The sequence below is a fragment of the Chelonia mydas genome, chromosome 4 (genome assembly GCF_015237465.2).
Source record: "Chelonia mydas isolate rCheMyd1 chromosome 4, rCheMyd1.pri.v2, whole genome shotgun sequence".
NCBI lineage: Eukaryota > Metazoa > Chordata > Testudines > Cheloniidae > Chelonia > Chelonia mydas.
In genome coordinates, this window is record NC_057852.1 from 32,807,766 (window position 1) to 32,825,038 (window position 17,273).

Consider the following 17,273-nt stretch of genomic DNA (forward strand, 5'->3'; position numbering starts at 1 on the left):
GGAAAACTGAGGAGTACAAGCATTATCAGACGTCAGGAGGAAGGTCCTATGGTGAGAATAAAGAAGGTGTTGGGAGGAGGCCATGGGGAAGTAGCTCAGGGAGTTGTAGCTGTTGCAAAGCTGTTCCAGGAGGCAGTCTAGACAGCTGCATTCCACAGGGCCCTGGGCTGGAACCCAGAGTAGAGGGCAGGCCCGGGTTCCCCCCAAATCCTCCCAACTCCTGATCAGACACAGGAGGAGTTGACTTGGACTGTGGGTTCATGAAAACGGCCAAACTGAGGGCTGCCGTGAATCTCCAAGGCGAGCAAATCTGCCAATAAGCGCAAGACCCACCAAGGTAGAGGAGGAACTTTGCCACACAGGGTAATGCCTTGATAGGTATGTGGATCATTTGCATCACCCTTACCTCTCCAAAGAGGCACAATTACTTCCATGCTTCAGTCATTTGGTACCCTTTCCTGATCCACAAACACATAGTAATCTATTAAGACACTTTACTCCAGTATCTCCAAGTGCTTTGATCATGCCAACACATCTCATCTTGACCAGCTGATTTATCATTCTTCATCTTATTCAGTGTTGCTTCTACCTCCTCTGCAGAAATCAATACTTTTTGAGGCTTCGCCATAATTGTTAGTAATGCTTGCACTCACAACTCTCTCTTCTCATTTAACAGCCTTTTCCATACCTCTACCACTTCTTTAGGAAAAAAGAAAAGGAGTACTTGTGGCACCTTAGAGACTAACAAATTTATTTGAGCATAAGCTTTCGTGAGCTACAGCTCACTTCCTCACGAAAGCTTATGCTCAAATAAATTTGTTAGTCTCTAAGGTGCCACAAGTACTCATTTTCTTTTTGCGAATACATACTAACACGGCTGCTACTCTGAAACACTTCTTTAGGGTTAGTCCTTCACACACAAAGATTTCCTACCATCATCATTCTGCAGCTTTCTGTATAATTCCTCTTCAGCTTCCATTCTTGTCTTAGCAACTTCCTTTTTAGCCTTTGCCCCCCTTTTTGTATGCATTTTTGATTGTCTCATTGTCATGACCTGCTTCCTCAAACTCTCTATAATAAAGTGTCCATGCTACACATGCCCTGAGAGGGTTAATGTGGGCCAGAAGGGGCCAATTACCCTTATATTGCACATCTGGAGGAAAGCCAGGGCTTGATAAGCATTAACTGCACAGGAAGCCCAGCTGGGGGAGGAGTATAAAGCTAGGAAGGAGTGCAGGGAAGGGGCCTGCTGTCACTCTCTTGAAAGAAAGAGAATTGGTTAGGGACAATGAGAAGGTCCAGTGAGAGAGTAAGCCCTGGGACCTTTTCTGGGCTAGCGAATGCTGCAAGAGGCCAAGAAGGGTGAAGTAGCCATGGAGAGCGGAGGAAGCTCCAGTGATAAACCCAGAGATAGGCAAGGAGATAGAGAGGTAGGGTAGGAAAGCGCCCAGGTAAACAGCAACAGGGTCTGAGACTGAGCAGACCTAGGTTGCTAGTCATAGAATCCCTGTGCTGGCACCTGGAATAGTGGGCAGTCCTGGGCTCCCCTACCAACCACTAGCAAAGTGGTATGGGACCTGGAGTCAGAACAGAAGACTGCCTGAGATGGCATATAGACAGCTTGTCTGGTGGGACTTTGTTACCCTGCAAGTGGGGGGCAGGGTGGACTATAGAGTGACCTGGCAGAAGGCTGACTCACAGAGAGGGAGAGCCACCACAGTGTAAACAACTGATGGAAGGGGGCACTAGATGGGGCAAAGGCGAATTATTAGACTCAGCCACAAGGGGGCACATCTGTGGTGAATGGACCCCACACTCTCTCTAAATAATTCTTTCTTTCTAACCTCTCTTGTGTATCAGATTTCCACGACCAGCGCGTTCTCTAAAAGCACCCCATCTTACCACTTGTTCTGCCACATGTTGCCTCCAATGCCTTAATGAAACATTCTTTAAATTTCCTCCATTCTTCCTCCACTGACTTCATTGTTGTTGGCAAAGCATGAAAGCCCTCCTTTGCTTTTTGGCAGAACTCTTCCATTCTTTCCCCCTTACATAACCACCACTGCAATTTCTTTCTCTATTTCATCTTTCCTGTTTTCTCAGGTTGAAGTTGGATTTTTGCTATTAATACCTCATGTTGTTCTGCCACATATTCACTCAACATAACCTTTACATCTTTCACCATTTTCATATGTTTTCTTCTTATCAAAATACAGTCTACCTGGGCTTTACTTTTTCCACTGTAGGATGTCACCATGTGGGATTCTCTTTTTTTTTTCCTTCAAAACCATGTATTCACCACTGAAAACCCATTGAACAACCGCACTCAACCCGCCTCTCTCCTTCTGCATTTATTTTACCAAAGCCAAATTTACTCACCACTCCTTCTACAGGGCTCCCTTCACTGATATGCCAGTTTAAATCACCACTGACCACTAACAAGGTATTACTCTCAACCATAACCATCAACTCTGAAAACTCATTTCTAAAGCTCTCCTTCTCTGCCATAAGTCTACCCTGTTGCAGAGCATATGCTGCCATCACACATATAACCCTACTCTCTATCATCAGCCATGCTACTATTTATCAGTCTCTTCTTCTTTCTACACTCCTGACACCCTCAGGAATCTCTTGGCTAATGATGACAGCTACCCAATTCATATTCTTTCTTGCTCCAGACCAAAACATTTTAAATCCATCTTTCAAGATTTTTCCTTTTGCCTCTATACTACCTAGTTTCCTCCAGACATAGTATATGGATTTTCCTTCTAGCCATTGCCTCAACCACCTCTCTTGATCTACCTGTAAATGAACCTACATTCCGGGTTGCAATGCCCAGGTCTTTGCCAATTTTGTTGCTGTTGTCTGGAAGACAGCACGTTAGTTACCCCGAATGTGGTAGCATGTTTTAAATTACTCAGACATGAAGACTGTATGGTACATGAAGAACCTATGAGCCAAGTAGCCAGCTGGTGCTGCCCACTTTGTGACCCTGCAGCAGTTTTCATTTGCAATTTATCTAGATCAATTACTATCCAAAGCTTCTGAGTCTGATCCACCCAAATTTGAGCCATTTCCTGCTCTCAGAGTAGAGGCTGGCCTGCCCAAAATGCTCCTCTGCCCAGTTAGTTGTTGGCACTTTCTAAGGCTGATTGCTTATACCAGTGAATGCTCAGTCCCCAGAGCCGTACTTGCCATTCAATTAATGTTACCATGCTCTACCACATGGAGGTTACGGTTAGGATTTTCCCTATGTGGGAGCTGAAGCCATAGTGGCATTACTGAAACTCTTCCAGTATTTTAGGGGAGACTGTAACTGTCCACACCATTTTGAGAACAAAATGGTCAAAACAGGTATAAACTAAAAAGGTAAAGGTGGGTACACAGAAAACAGAGTGAGAACAGGTACATAGTTTTAGGTCCTTGACCTGAGGTAATAGAGTTAGATTACATCAGAACATCCTCAGCACAATTAATATGTTTTGTTTCCTGTCACTTTCTCCACTTCTGACTTCTTCAGTGCAGGCTAACCACAAGTTAAGCAATCACAGGTTAGTCAACACGTGGTAGCCTTATGCACTAGAGTGCAACTATAGTGTCTGTCATCCCAAGTGTCTGTACAAGCACTGTATCTGGTCATGAGAGACAGTACAGATATCTGGGTGTCTAGAGGACAGGCCCAACAAGGAAAATAACAGAACACCACTGGCCATCACATATAGCCCCCAGCTAAAACCTCTCCAGCACATCATCAACGATCTACAGCCTATCCTGGAAAATGAACTCTCACTCTCACAGACCTTCGGAGACAGGCCAGTCCTGGCTTACAGACAGCCTCCCAACCTGAAGCAAATACGCACCAGCAACTACACACCACACCATAAAAACACTAACCCAGGAACCAATCCCTATAACAAATCCCGTTGCCTACTCTGTCCCCATATCTACTCTAGTGACATCAGAGGACCCAACCACATCAGCCACACCATCAGGGGCTCATTCACCTGCACATCTACTAATGTGATATATGCCATCATGTGCCAGCAATGCCCCTCTGCCATGTACATTGGCCAAACCGGACGGTCTCTACATAAAAGAATAAATGGACACAAATCAGACATCAGGAATGGTAACATACAAAAGCCAGTAGGAGAATACTTCAATCTCCCTGAACATTCAGTAACAGATTTAAAAGTAGCCATCCTTCAGCAAAAACAACTTCAAAAGCAGACTTCAAAGAGAAACTGCAGAGCTACAATTCATTTGCAAACTTAACACCATTAACTTGGGCTTGAATCGGGACTGGAAGTGGCTTCCTCACTACAAAAGCAATTTTCCCTCTCTTGGTATTGACACCTCGTCATCAGTTATTGGGAGTGGACCACATCCACCCTGACTGAATTGTCCTTGTCAACACTGGTTCTCCACTTGTAAGGTAACTCCCTTCTCTTCATGTGCCAATATATTTATGCCTGTATCTGTAATTTTCACTCCATGCATCTGAAGAAGTGGGGGTTTTTACCCACGAAAGCTTATGCCCAAATAAATCTGTTAGTCTTTAAGGTGTCACTGCACTCCTCACTGTTTTTGTGGATACAGACTAACATGGCTACCCCTCTGATATCTGGTTATGTATCCTATTGCTCATAGAACCACAATCCCATGTGCCGCTCTCAGGGTGTTGTAGAACAACTTGTCTGATCACTCTGGGGATAGAGGGAGGAAATGGCCTGGGCCTAGGGCTGCCACCTCCGAGATGCAGAGAAACTGGCCATTGGCCACCACCACCAACAAAAACTGGACACTGCTATTACCCTCCACCCACCACCAAAAGGGGTTCTTGTGCCAGCTATAGTTAATTATCACTAAAATGTTTTAGAGAACTATTTTACACACACACACACACACACACACACACACACACACACAAAACTCAATATGTATTTTTATGTTATTTTATCATTTTTCTTACCTTACCCTAACATGGTGCCACAGCCTCACTACAGGGGTGTGTACTGTAGAGTGCTTTAATGTGTCCCAAGTGTGGGGTAGGGGAAGGAAACTGGCACATTAAATCTTTTAAATGGCAAAAGCAATACAAAAACTGGCTAGGCCAGTTAAAAACCCCTTTCTAAGCCAAGGATATTCATTTTCTGGCAGGACCCAAGCTGGTGTGGCAGTTTGCTAGTGCTGAGGGTGTGGATCCTACTCATCCTAACAACTAGGGCCAACAGCTGCTGGCTTTTATGAAGGCAACGTTTCTTTGGTGTGTCTCTGTAGAAGCTGCTGCCAAGAGATGGTCACACGCTTTTCATAGATGCCCAGAGAGGAAGCAGTTACAAGCAGAAGCCCACCAACAGCGCAGGGCCATGTGAAGATGGAGGCATGGATCAAGCAAATGCTGTATTTCATATGATAAAAGTATCAACTTTTATCTTTAAAAAAATGCCATTTCCTTTGCTGATCCTCTTGCCAAGCAACCCATTGGCTGGTCTGAAGCTTTGTAAGGACTTTTTCCAGTAAAATAAATGCTGAGTTAATTTTACCTTCGAACTCTCCAAGACATTTCTTTTGGGGTGGACAGGCTGGATTGGGGGTGTGAGGGAGGAAGACTTTCCAGGCTGCTGCAGATACCAGAGTGGAAGAAAGAGTTATTCCAGGTCTTGGGGAGAAGACCGTCCAGCTATGCAATAAAAATCTTTCTGCATCTTGTGACAGATAAATGATGAAAATGGCTTGCCAGTTGTAATGGGGGCAGAGGGAAGCCTTTCCATACCAAGAAATCAGAGACCACCTGGAGCGTTTACTGAAAGGAAAATTCTATTTTGTTACAATACAAGAATGGATCAAAATAAGATCAGCAATAAACCACTTGTGGGATGGTGCCTTAACAGGCTGAACTGTTTTGCTGGTAGTGCCTTCAAGGACTGTGTTATGGCAAGCCACATTTTACTTTTAACCTCTAAGTCTTTAACATCCGCAGAATGCTTTTCCAATATTAAAATGCTACTGTAAGCTGCTGGTTTTCAGTGTTTTCTTCTCCATTTGTCTGCAATTTTGCATGGCATGATCAAGAGAGAGGGAGGAGGCTGTTGGGAACAAGGGGGAAAATCATAATCGTGCTTCATCCACCCACAACTAAATTGTTAGCTGGGATTATAAGATAAATATTTCTTAATGTCCTTTTTAATAATAACAAAGATGACTGCACCCATCTTGCCCCACTAAGATGCTGTGTCCTCCCCTAGTTCTGCAAGCCAGGTGACTGCATACTGATCCATGGGCTTCTTACAGGGCTTTCTTCTTGCTACCATAGTGATGACCAGAGACAACTAAAGCAGGAGAAACTGCAAGCAGCAAGGGACCAAGGACACTAAGCAGTGGGGTATGAAGGTAGGCCTCTTCCAGTCAGGAATCAGAACACAGACAGATGGCAAGATACTAGACAGGATTGGGTGCCCAGGGAGCTTGAGAGACAAAACTGACATCTGTGACTGGCTGTCCATTTTCACTGCAGTTACATTGGTGAGCAATGATCAATAAGCTAACTCAGGGTCTGCGGTATACCTGATGGCATGGCAGCTGCTTCACCACGTGGCTTGACTCTGGCATAGCTGAGGCATGTTGCTGTGTGAATGTGGAGCATGTTAAGGAGAAAATTCATGGTTGAACCTAAGCTAAATCTCCAATGAAGATAAACCCGGAGTATCTTAGTGCCCTGCATTACCACAGGTGAGAAACAGGTGTCAAGAGCTACCAGAGAGAACAATTGGGAACAACATTTTTATATTTCCAGAAGCAGGCAAAGTTTAGGTGAGTTATGTTGGACTAGCATCCGGTCATCACAAGGCATTGAGTGCAGCCTCAGAAGAGACCATCTGTCCTTTGAACCGTAATATAACTTTTCATACACAGCTGTTGAAATGTGGATTGTGGTGGGATAACTTCTAAGATGAAAGAAAGATAGTCCTACAGAAGGTCCAGCGTGGAAACCCCCTCAATCTCACTAGCATCCTGAGTTAGTGAGTCACTGCTTCCTGGAGGTGAGATCCTCTTGATATACAACCCTGGTTGAGAGGGTAAGAAAGAGCCAAACTCATGCATATTCTGATGCCTTGGGCATTCTGACACTTAGAACATTTTAGAAGACCCCTCCCCTAAACCCTAGCATCTGGTTTTGCTCTCAAAGTTGGTCAGGAATTCCAGAAACTGAAATAAGAAAGTAATTCAAAATGCTTGGTTTTCATCTGACTTACTGAGCTTTACAACATATGTCAAAAGCATGTGGAGAGACCTCACCTCCCACCCACCAAGCAAAGGACTATTTCAGACCGTTAAAGAAGTAAAAAAAAGTCACATTATTCTCCAAAGGCAAACAAGAAATAATAAATGCATACACCATCAGTACAGTATATGATCTCATTTGCACTGCTTTATAGAATACATGTCCAGGGAGTGTATTATAAGGACATATGGGGCAGGTTGATAATTTGGCATCTTATCAGCAAAAGGCAAACATGGGTGCACCCGCTCATAACAATCCAACTACCCACAATAATAATAAGCATTTCTACCAGTGATTAAAATGTAATATTTTCTTCAGGCTCACAAGAGGCCAGAGCCTGCTACAGGACTTGCTTTTTACTTGTACTTCTCAAAAAAGGCCTGACTTCAAATAACAACATAAAAGAATAAAGAAAATAGAAACATAAGTGCTAAGCAAACCTATTAAGAAACATTTAATTGTTTGGGTTTCAGCAAAGAGATTTCTCTCTTCTAGGCTCATTTTAGCATGGAGGAAGCATGTTAATTGTTCAAATGGAAAAAGCTTGGAAGTAATTGGCAGCTAGTAGATGGCATCTATTGGCTGTAATAGTTTCTTGTCCTGTGGCATGACCTGTAGGGGTACATGCCCTTTGGTAAGCGTATTAATTAAACAATAGTTCAAAAAGTTCTTGCCTTTTTCCTGCACTTCGCTGATATTCCTCCCAGACCACCCCTGTTTTTGTTTTGTTTTTAACTTCCTAGATAGCATAAGAGAAAGATATGAAAAGCAGATATCTTATTGGGGGTCCTACAGAGAATGCACATTACAGTGTATAGAACAAATATTTATTTGAGAATTTTCCACAGAGATTATCAGACTATTTTATCAATAAAGAAAAACTAAGAGAATGTGGTACTTGTTTTTCCTCTCTGGATTCAAAAAGGGGAACCAATAGTTACTTGCACTCTTGCTCTTGGGTTCTGTTTTATTTGTCAGTTCAACTCCTGGTGCATAAAGCAGGCTGTTAATCATTACAATCTCCACCTGAAATATCAAGAATACTGCGCTCTATTTAAATAATACAATGTATTTAGTTATTAATATAGGCTGGTGTTATAAGGTAGAATTTAATCTACCGGGTCCACATCAAATTATTTAAGTAGAGATAGACCCACACAATAAAGTTCAGAGCTGGATCTCGATCAAAACTTTTCCAAAGTTCAGACCTCAGGTTTTAGTTTGGGTCCATCTGTTATTTTACAGAAAGTGACTTCAACTGAGTAACAATGCTATACCTTTTTCATCCAGATGACTTTTTTTTTTTTTTTTTTTAAGAATCCATAGAAAATGGAACTACAAAGTCTCCTAGTGTGTGAAATATATCTCGGTAGCATGAAAGCAGGAAAAATGGTGAGCAGGCAGAGAAAAATGGCACCGTAGAAGTTTACTAATAAAAATATTTAATTGATCTATACCTGCCCTCCTCATATGGTTTACATTCAGCCCTAAAAGTGTAGCTCTGAGCGGAAATATTTCTCTGTAAAAATGTTTTTGTGTTATTGCACTTGGGGTCTTCTCACTCTTATCTGCAATTACTGACATAAGCAAGGTTTCATTAGTGTAGTTCTGCAAAGCCAATGTGCCATTAGCAGCAAAGAAGAGCAAACTCCATTCCATCCTCTGTCCTGATTGACAACTAAGTCTGATTCCAGAATTTTTATTCTTGCTCATACTGAATAAAAGAGACATAGCTTGATGTATTGTCAACTGATCTGTGGGACGGATCCTACTCCCATAAATGACTATAGTAATTTATCTGTTGACTTCAGTGGGACTCTGATTGGGTTCTGACTTTGTAATGTTGGCAGTTATTCTAATTTTAGGACCAATTCTTAGATCTGTTGAAGAAACTGAGGACCAAATTTTCAAACTTGGGCATGACTGTAAGTGTTGCAGTCAATGGATACTGACTTCTGTCCTGTGAGGTTCTTGGGTACGTTAGGAGAAAAAAGGGAATTCTAAGCATAAGAGTGGTCTTGAAATTTCCTGAAATACGTAACTTCTGTTGTAAATCAGAAGCGGAGAAGACATTTGGACAAATAGGTAGCAATAGAAATATGTAAGCATAGCTATAGTAAAAAGCAGGTAACAGAATAACTGGGAAAACTTGAATGCACAGAAATCAGGTAGCCAGATGAGATCCAAGGTTGCTAAAGAAATAAGGTACTTTATTAAACCATTAACATTTTTTCTAAAAAGTCATGGAGAACTGGAGAAGTACCAGAGGCTACAGAAACGCTAATGTGGAGCTGATATATTTTAAAAAGAATGATCCTGGCAATTACTTTCAAGACAGACTGTCTCCAGTTCTTTCTGTAATTTAAGAGCAAAAAACCCTAAGCATCTAGGGTGAAATTAATCCCAGCGCAGAGGACAGACCAAGGTCCTGTGCACCACTTCAGCCCTATTTTAATTTTTAACATGGGGCTAACACGACTTAGAGACTTAAGAGGTGTATGTATAAGGCTTAATGACAGTCCTCTGAACAGGAATGAATTTCATCTTTAGACAATGACAAAATCATGACAACTAACCAGCACTGGTTTATAAAGAACAAATCTTATTGGATAACTTGATTATTTTTGACACAAGTTATGAAATTAGCAGAGGAAGGAAATGCATTAGAAATAATATATCTGGAATTTTGTATCTGAATTTTAGTGAAACATTTTATAATTGGCTTGGATTTTAACATTATTACATGGATTGAAAATTTACTGAAGGAACCTAAACAAAAGGTAATAATAAACAGCAATGCATCATGTTGGAAGAGGAATTCAGTGTGCTGTTGAAAAGACAGGTTTTAGGTCTGACCTTATTTAATATTTTCATTAATTAGCTAAACAGTTAAGAGCATGTTAATGACATCTGTAGATTATACCAACCTGGGATATATTGTGAACTCCAGTAAGGATCTGGAGAGGTTGTGAATATGAGTATAAATGACAAAATGAGATTCTTCCTGGGAAGATTGAAGTCAATACAATATATCCAGGGAAAATTAATTGAAAAGAGAGAGATTCAATTAGAGTAAGAAACTTGAAAAGTTGTAATGTCAAAAGAGATATGTTAATGTTATTTATTTGTATTGTATTACCTAAAAGCCCCAGTCACAATCAGAATTTCACTGTGTTAGGCACTATGCAAACAGAAGTAGTCAGGTCCCTTCCCCGAAGAGCTTACAATCTAAGAAAAGGTACCTTAACAAAGCAGGTAAGTGTGATTTAAGGCTACACATGCAGGAGCATCACATCACAGACCAGACAGCTAATACTTCTTCTCTATTGTTTATTAGCTGGCTAGATCACAACTGCTAACAATGCCTTCAGTTCTGTGGCCATCACAGATTACATTATTCGAAAAATATTTTAAAATTGGAGGTAAAGTCAGAGAAAAGAAACAAAAAATGCTTAGGAGACTGCTGAGGCTGATTTATTCAGGAAAAAAGTAAAAGAGCTAAATATTAGAGGTGGCACCTGAATCAAAAATTGGACCAGCCACTCCTAAAGTTTGTAATCTTTGGAATCTGACCCCAACCCAAATATTGTAACATAGCTGTAAAAATGAAAACTACAAGTGATGTGTTATTAACATAAGCATAATGATCTGCCTCATATGGAAGTCCATATGATATATATTTACCCTAAATCAATAATATTATATATTTTTCATATTAAGCTACATATACAATACTATACTATAAGTACTTTACCATATACATCTAGTCAACTGATAAATCTGTTAACTGGTATTTCCTATTTAATGGTAGCCCTTAAAATGAAAATGTATAAATACTAAAATCAAGACAACTAAAATAATAATGAACCTTCCCCCACATCATTCAGGGATCAGAGTTATAGTTGCAAAATAATTTGCATTTTTATCCTCAGGTAACAATACTTATGAATATATTTGTTTATGTTAGAAGTGTAAGATTTATTAAGAAATATCTTAACTATTATTTTCCTTGCTTTAAAAGCTTGGGTTATGTTAATGATGTGATTGGTAAGTACACCTACCTTCGAGAAACCACCAGCTTCCTGAGGAAACTACAACGCCTTGGTGATCTTCCTGAAAACACCATCCTGGCCACCATGGATATAGAAGCTCTTTACACCACTATTCCACTAGTCTATTGAGGATGGACTACAAGCTGACAGGAACAGTATCCCTGATGAGCCACAGCACACCTGGTGGCTGAGCTTTAAGACTTTGTCCTCACCCACAACCATTTCAGATTTGGGGACAACTTATACCTTAAGTGAGCGGCACTGCTATGGGTACCCACATGGCCCCACAGTATGCCAACATTTTTATGGCTGACTTAGAACAATGCTTCCTCAACTCTCGTCCCCTAGCACCCCTCCTCTACCTGTGCTACATTGATGACATCTTCATCATATGGACTCACGGGGAGGAGGCCCTTGAAGAATTCCACCTGGATTTCAACAACTTCTACCCCACCATCAACCTCAGCCTGGACCAGTCCACATAAGAGATCCACTTCCTGGACACTACAGTGCAAATAAGTGATAGTCACATAAACACCATCCTATACGAGAAACCTACTGACCGTTATACCTACATGCATCCAGCTTCCATCCAGGACACATCACACAATCCACTGTCTACAGCCAAGCCCTAAGATACAACTGCATTTGCTCCAATCCCTCAGACAGAGACAAACACCTACAAGATCTTTAGCAAGCATTCTTAAAACCACAAAACCCACCTGAGGAAGTGAGGAAACAGATTGACAGAGCGGTACCTAGAAGTTACCTACGACAGGACAGGCCCAACAAGGAAAATAACAGAACACCACTGGCCATCAAGTAAAGCCCCCAGCTAAAACCTCCCCAGCACATCATCAACGATCTACAACCTATCCTGGAAAATGATCTCACAGACTCTCTCACAGACCTTGGGAGGCAGGCCAGTCCTCGCTTACAGACAGCCCCAACCTGAAACAAATATTCACCAGCAACTGCACACCACACCACAAAAACACTAACCCAGGAATCAATCCCTGTAACAAACCCCATTGCCTACTCTGTCCCCATATCTACTCTAGTGACACCATCAGAGGACCCAACCACATCAGCCACACCATCAGGGGCTCATTCACCTGCACATCTACTAATGTGATATATGCCATCATGTGCCAGCAATGCCCCTCTGCCATGTGCATTGGCCAAACCGGACAGTCTCTATGTAAAAGAATAAATGGATACAAATCAGACATCAGGAATGGTAACATACAAAAGCCAGTAGGAGAACACTTCAATCTCCCTGGACATTCAATAACAGATTTAAAAGTAGCCATCCTTCAACAAAAAAGCTTCAAAAATAGACTTCAAAGAGAAACTGCAGAGCTACAATTCATTTGCAAACTTAACACCATTAATTTGGGCTTGAATAGGAACTGGAAGTGGCTTCCTCACTACAAAAGCAATTTTCCTTCTCTTGGTATTGACACCTCGTCATCAATTATTGGGAGTGGACCACATCCACCCTGACTGCATTGACCTTGTCAACACTGGTTCTCCACTTGTAAGGTAACTCCCTTCTCTTCATGTGCCAGTATATTTATGCCTGTATCTGTAATTTTCACCTCATGCAGCTAAAGAAGGGGTTTTGTTTATCCATGAAAGCTTATGCCCAAATAAATCTGTTAGTCTTTAAGGTGCCACCGGAATTCTCGTTATTGTTAATACACTGTCACTTAGTAACCTTAACGTGCTTTCTAAATAAAGATTTTTAGTTTTACAATTTTACTGAGCCTAGATTCACTAAGTGGTTTCAGTAGGATGCTTTCAATGAGTTTTATTTCTGCAGTATATTCTCTTCTTTTTAATCTGGGCCCCATTTGCTCAATCAAACAGTGTGGCTACCTGTTAACTAGCAGAACCTGCATCATCACCATTGACTTCCAAAATGACTATGGCAAATACACACTGGAGGGTAATTAAACTGACAAGATTCCATTGAGCGGAAAACTTGCTTATCTTGTACTTGTCAGAATATACATGCACAGCTTTCTTCTTTGTCAGGAGCCCCTAAAGCTCTGCAAAATTGGAACCTCCTGTTTTATCTGATAGTTTGGCAAATTGTTCTCATGCTACAGTTGAGCAGGATTTTTCTGTCTGAAGATATTTAAAAAAAATTATGTTAATCTTTTAGAAAAGTACAGTTCTGTTACATTATTAGCTAGTTAAGGGCCTTAATTCAATGCCCATTGCACTCAGTGAAGAGATTGCCATTGACTTCAGCGAGTTTTGGATCAGGACCTAAATGAATACTGAAAACATTATATGGATTTCTATTTATATCTAATGTTTCAAAACAAAAGTTGCAGTCACTGTTTCAATAATCTCCATAACTGTGAATGTTCCTGTTGTCTCTCAGTAGGAGCTGCCATTTTACTGCATGAAATTAACTCTGTTAATTGGGCCTGACTCTACTCCCATTGAAATCAGTGACAAAGGCTAGAGATTCAGTTATTTTAAAATAAATCCTGTTATTTACTAGAAATACTTGTGTAGAAAACATAGAAAGAATTGAAGTCCTTAATCAGGTGAAATTCTCATGGATTCCAATGGCAGCTTTACTTGAGAAAGGATGCCAAGGTTTGGCCTGTTGTTGTTAGCCACTGACACATCAAGGTCATGCTGTGGGAGCAGAGCACAGTGCTCTGCAAAATCATCCTCCCCTATGATACCAGACAAAATCATTTCCAGTACCAGATAGGGACAAACCTTTCCAAAAACAGGACTTTCCAGTTTACAACTGAATAAATGGCCAACCTAATTATTGTTCATATTGAATTAATGTTAATTTAACAAGTGATGAGCATCATCTCCTTTATCTCAAACAGAAGACACAATTATGCAGCATTCTAGAGAAGCAAGATCATTAAGACTTCACATAAAAACCATGGTGGCTTTTTGATTGCTTTAGTAACTTTTTATTTAATTTAGTAGTAACCATCTTATGTCAGTGATGAGTTTAAAGCAATGGATTGGGAGTCAAGAGACCTAGGTTCTATTCCTCACTCTGCCATTGATCTGCTCTGTGACTTTGGGCAAGACACTTCACTTCTCTCTGCCTTTTTCCTCTACTATCCTTTGTCTATCTCATCGACTCAAATTGTAAGCTGTTTGGGTTAGGGACCATCTCTTACGTGTTTGTACAGTGCCTAGTACAATGAGGCCTTTGTCTGGATCTCTGTGTGTCATACAAATGCTATTGATTTTTGTTTACATTTTTTGCAACTAGATGTGAAGCATTACAAACACTGAAATATACAGAACTGAGTTTGACCACAATTCCCATGAATGACAATATTCTAATAAATGCACACAGTGAAATTTAATGCAAATATTGTAATGCTCAGCAATTACAACAACAAGGTAGGAAAGTAGGTGGGGACAGTGTACAATGAGAAATATGAAAGATCAAGTTTACTGAAATCCAGTGAAATAGCAGGATGCTACAGTCTTGGCTCAAGTGGGTACTGTGTTGCTAAGTAAGTAGTGGACAATGATACTGATCATTCAACTCTCACTGGAGTTGGTGGGAATCTTTCCATAAACTCAATATGCATGCATTGTTCAAACCCAATAAGCTGTATGCTTGCTGAATTCTGACCTATAAGAATTAATTATCCACTCAAGAATCAGAAACAACATGGTTGTTTCTACCTAAATCAACTTAGCCAAACATGTCTTTCAATTTCACTACAACAGACAGTTATTATTTGTAATACAGCAGCTCATAAATGTTCCAAGAGATTGGGACCCCATTATAGTAGGCACTGTTTGTATACATAGTAGCCCCGAAGAGGTTACAGTCTAAATACACAAGACAAAGGGGAGGAGAAAGGAAGGTTTATTAACCCCATTTAAAGATCGGAAACAGAGGCACAGAGCAATTAAGTATCTTGTCCAAAGTCACACAGGAAGGCTGTGACAGAGCTGAGAACTAAACACAGATTTCTGGAGTCCCAGACCCATTCCTAACTGCAAGACCATCCTTCCTCCTTGCCCTGAATTTAATTATGTTCAAAATAAGAACAATAATAAAATAATCAAGATAGGACAATGAAGCGGTTCCATGAAACCCCACTTCATTCTTAGATGAGTCTATCTGACTGCAGCTGCAATGGCCTCCAGATGCATAGGCTCTTTTTATTTTTGTGTTTTTAACTATGCAACCAGAATGGTCCCAGTCCCAGTCACCACACTACCTAACTGCTCTATATGCCTCAAATATTACATGACTTGTGGCATCAGTGACCAACACAAATCAGATAACTAATCCATTGACTAAACTTGAATAAAGAATAAATGTTTGAGACTCACAATCTGTTCCTGGCCATTACACGGGCAGAAAAAGAGGCTGTGTTTGTCCAGTGCAGGTATTTGCTATAAATTATCCACTCAGGTCTAGTGTCCTTCAATAGGACAATGGTATGAAGAAAGTGATTTACATTGACCAACAATATCAGATATCACTGAAATATCATTTAACTATTACTTTGACAATAACATTCTGCACACCACAGCCTACTACCTTTTAGTGCAGGCTGACTGCCATCGCGTTGTCATCACTGTCAGGTAGATTCTACCACATTAAGCCATGTGGAAATCAACTGTGCTGTTGTGGTACTGCTTAGGGCTTGTCTACACTTAAAGTGCTACAGTGTAGGCACTACCTATGCTGGTTCTTCTGTTGGCACTGGTAATCCACCTCCCTGCAAGACAGTAGCTAGGTTAACGGAAGAATATGTCCATCGACCTAGTGCTGTCTACACCAGGGATTACGTCAGCATAGCTAAATCTCTCTGTGGCGTGGATTTTTCACACCACTGAGAAAGACATAACCATGACAATATAAGCTCTCAGTGTAGACGAGCCCTTACTCTGAGTAAGGGTAGCAGAATCTTTCCCTAAATAAGCAGCTAATCTCTAGAAGTCTTTCCATTGACTTCAGTGGTTTTTGAATGAGGCCCTAAACCTCCGCTGCAAAAAATTAAAGGAGCTATGTTTCACCCCCACCTTTCTGGAGTTCATCATGGAGTAGAGCGGGTGTTTCTATTTACCAGACTCTGCCTGAAGTGCTTATTAACTTCATTTCATGACCTCTTCATTTGGAATTATTTATTGTCTCTGACTCAAACAGCTTGTTGACATCAATCTGTTCCTTACCTCTCAGGAAATTATTTATTTCTTTAACTTCCCCTTCTCTCCCAGCCTTCTTTCCTTTAAGCTATATTGGAAAGTTTATCAGCATAACTCATATGTTTAAAACCTCTTCCCTCCTGTCCCCAGAAAATCATTTTGGTTGCCACCTGCTGCACATTTTTAGTATCTGTAATTTCCTCTCAATAAAATGGTGACTAGAATTGCTTGCAACAATATTCCAAATGTGTCCTCATTGGTGCCTTATTTAATGCCACAATAACTGATAAATGATGTGCTATATTCTCAGTATCTACACATGGAGAGAACCTTGCTTTGCCTTGTTTTTCTGTTCCCAAATCCTGTGCAGATGGTTTCAGAGCATCCACAATCTGCCCGGAGTCTCTCTCCCTAATCAGTTGTCTATATGATGCCCTCTCGAAATTAGTGTTCCCATGACATTTCTTGGTTCTTTCCTACATTGATCTGCATGAGCTGCTTATTTATGGCCTGATCTAAAGGCCACCTCAACGTGCATTAGATCTGCCCCTGAGCCTCCAATATTCCAATCTTTGTGAAACTGTTTGTTTTGTTTCATGGAATTTACCAGCCCACCATGTTCATATCATCAGCAACATTAGCTCATTTTACTGTTAACTGATTGCTAGTTTGTTTTCAAGTGGATACCTTGGTTATCCCAATATTTACAATATTTTCAAATATTCCCTGCATTAAGGAAATATTTATCTTGCCAAAGTTGACAAGTT